Raw genomic sequence first — 2933 nt, forward strand, 5'->3', positions numbered from 1 at the left:
TATACATTTATGGTGTAAATTTTTAGAAGACTGACCACCTAATTCAGAGTTATTCAATTTGCACTTTAGCAATTTTGAAAAAAGCACAGGTATTTATTATGTTGATACAAAGAGAAATTTGAACCTTTTTGCTTTTTGTTTTAAATATCTCAACCAGAATAAAATATTTTATATTCAACGATTTCATCTTCAGGAATAAATGAGCGGAAATATCAAATATTTATTTGAAAAGGCAAATCTCTCTTTGTCAGTGGCAGCTTTTCCTCCGAGATTAAATGATAGTATAAATTTGGAACAAAGCAGCCTTTGTCTTGATGACCTGAATGAAGGAGTCAAAAGTGAAGTCTAGAGTTGCTCCCGCAGCGAGAAACTTTACCTGAGGGTTGTTCAAGCGAGCAGTGCGTGCTAACTGGTCCGGAGCGTGTCGATATATCAGAGGGGCAGGCGGCGCAGAACGAGAGGGAAATAGAGGATGCTGATCAGAAAATTTAGTCAGCTGGGATGTGACACTTGATTTAGGTTTTACTTGCACCCTCTCTCTTCTATATTAGATGAAGACATCACACGCACTCGGGAGAGCAAGCAAGCGAGCAGGCGAACGGCGAAATCCCAAAGGGGACTCTGGCTGGAGCGAAAATGGAATGACATTTCTTCTGTTCAAATCTTCGATTTGTAGGCGTTCGCCCACGCTGCTCGCCGTATCGGAAATTTATGGAACAACGAGCACTTGGCTGACTGACTGGAAAAACAACCTGCCTGTTTTATCAGCCAGAGAAGTTATGTCAGCCTAAAGACGGCGCGCACCAGTGAGAGACACTTTGAATGCAACTTTTGTTGCTGCTTATCATAATATTAGCCCACTCTCCCGTCTTAAGCACTCTCCTCTAATTTGATTCTCCGCCTCCAGCTAATGGATAAATCTTGCATATTTTCTATCTTGTGCTGCCACAAATTATAACGCTTTTCCTGGAAGCATTAAGTAAAAATACTTGTTCAGCTTTCAGTCAGTTGAATTTGATCATTGAATTATCATTAAATTTGGTCTCTTTCGCATACTAAAGGATGCTGGGACATTCCTACCTTATATTGACTAACAATACAAAAATTAATTTTCTCTTTTTCTGTAAACTGTTTTTTAAAGTTAGCTAGACTAGCATGGTCTATGCATATTGAATGTTTTACAATTGAAAGTGTCGCATTATATATGAGCCCTAGCTCCACTTGAACATGTGCCTGAATATGAACAAAGTTCTTTCTCCGAGATTACGAATTTATTTAATTTAATTATAATGATAAAATATATCATTCCTTTAGTCTCAATGCTCCTCGTTCTACACGTTGTCATTTGTTGAAGTTAGAAGTTATGAGGCAAAGTTGACCTGCCAGCCCCCATAGGACACGTGTTCAAGATAGACAGATAAACTGTTAAAAGAAACCACAAGGCTTTAAAATCGATTTTAGGAATAAATATTGAGAGAAGTTAAAATAAATTCTAAAGTGTATACCGTGTACCTGATTTTTAATATTTTAGGTTTGTCAATTTAATTGAGGCCAGTAGGCGGTATAGCGCTTCTTGTTAGCATGGAGAGCATAATTCCCTTCGCATTGTTACACACTACACAGGCCGACTGACTAATTTAGTGCGTGTCTCGAGAATGTTGTCTTTGGAAGCAATTCAAATGCTACAAGTACACTTGTCAGAGGCAAGCTCGAGACTAAATCAAGCTTTCTTAGAAATCTACTGGGATGCGGGAAACTCAGCAGCAGCGCTGCTGAGAGGGCGTTTGCAATATTGGAAGCGTTCCCTGCGGACTCGAAAATAGTGAAAGCCTGGTTAACTTTTTCGCATTCACATTGGTTTTGTGGTGGGCAGAAGCGAATAACATTTACGCGCTGTGTATGCGAGAGGTGAAAGCGGTCATTGGGTGCTGTGCAAAACCACCGCTTTATTATTCAACACTTTTTTCTCTTTCGGCCTTAATGAAAAGTATAATGTGGGGCATGCATACACACAAGCATTTTATGTGTATCGCATACATTATGGTGTGCAGTTCGTACGGTCGCCGTGGTAATGCATGAACTTACACTTTGCACGCTCGCCGTCTTGGCAGAATTTTATTAAAAAAGTTGCCCGGCCGTTTGGTTTAAAATTTGTGGTGTGGATTAAACTTGAAAATATTTAATACTTCCCGAGCACTTTGCGGCATGGAATGCCAAGAGACGGAAGGAAATTGCTCGGGGTCGGACTGGGAAAACAAATTATAACTTCTTGTTATTGTGCAATATATCCGCGAGAAATAAAGCAGACTAAAGATGGATAGGCAACCGGTCGAGCTGTGATGTTTAGCGTGATGCATAACTAGCTGCTCGACAGGCGTTCTCTCTTGACTGAAAGCATGAGTTACCAACATGCAATCTTTATAAGACACTCACTTGCAACATAAATCCTCTTTGTAGTGTGTCTGGAAATTGTGCACCATTTAAATAAAGTACGAGTAAATTCGCACATTTTGAAGAAAAGATTATGAATATTAAACGAAAAATAGGTTGAATTTTAATTTGTTGTTACAACCATTCTTAAACAAAATTCATAAATGGTGCATAAAAATCAAACGATTTTGCGAATAACGAGCCTCTCCAAAACTCCACTTTTAGACTGAATTGCAGGGAAATGAAAATCCTTGTCACACGAAACTATTATTTCGATCATTAAACGCCGCACAAGTTATAAATCACCAATTAGGAATGCAGCCAAAATCGGCTGTAAAAAGTGCTGCATCAGAAGCTAGAGTTCAAACGTCGCCTTTTTTCTTCGCCGTTGCCCTCCGCCCGTCTGAATTGCGCGAACTCAAACACGAGGCGATTTCGCGAGCGATTTATGGGGTGGAAAAAAGTACTCGGAAGGGGCGGGGGAGGCAGAGTGGCCAGGTACG

The 2933-nt window shown here is 40.0% G+C and overlaps 1 long non-coding RNA gene across 1 annotated transcript; it reads right to left on the reverse strand.

The window, feature by feature from the left end:
• Positions 1-238: 238 nt before the first annotated feature.
• On the reverse strand, positions 239-981 carry LOC135937151 (uncharacterized). The gene is made up of 3 exons (XR_010574459.1): positions 527-981; positions 377-475; positions 239-319 (listed from the first exon to the last, which is right to left on the reverse strand). It is a non-coding gene; the product is annotated as an uncharacterized LOC135937151 (long non-coding RNA).
• Positions 982-2933: the final 1952 nt, after the last annotated feature.

This window comes from Cloeon dipterum, chromosome 2 (genome assembly GCF_949628265.1).
Source record: "Cloeon dipterum chromosome 2, ieCloDipt1.1, whole genome shotgun sequence".
NCBI lineage: Eukaryota > Metazoa > Arthropoda > Insecta > Ephemeroptera > Baetidae > Cloeon > Cloeon dipterum.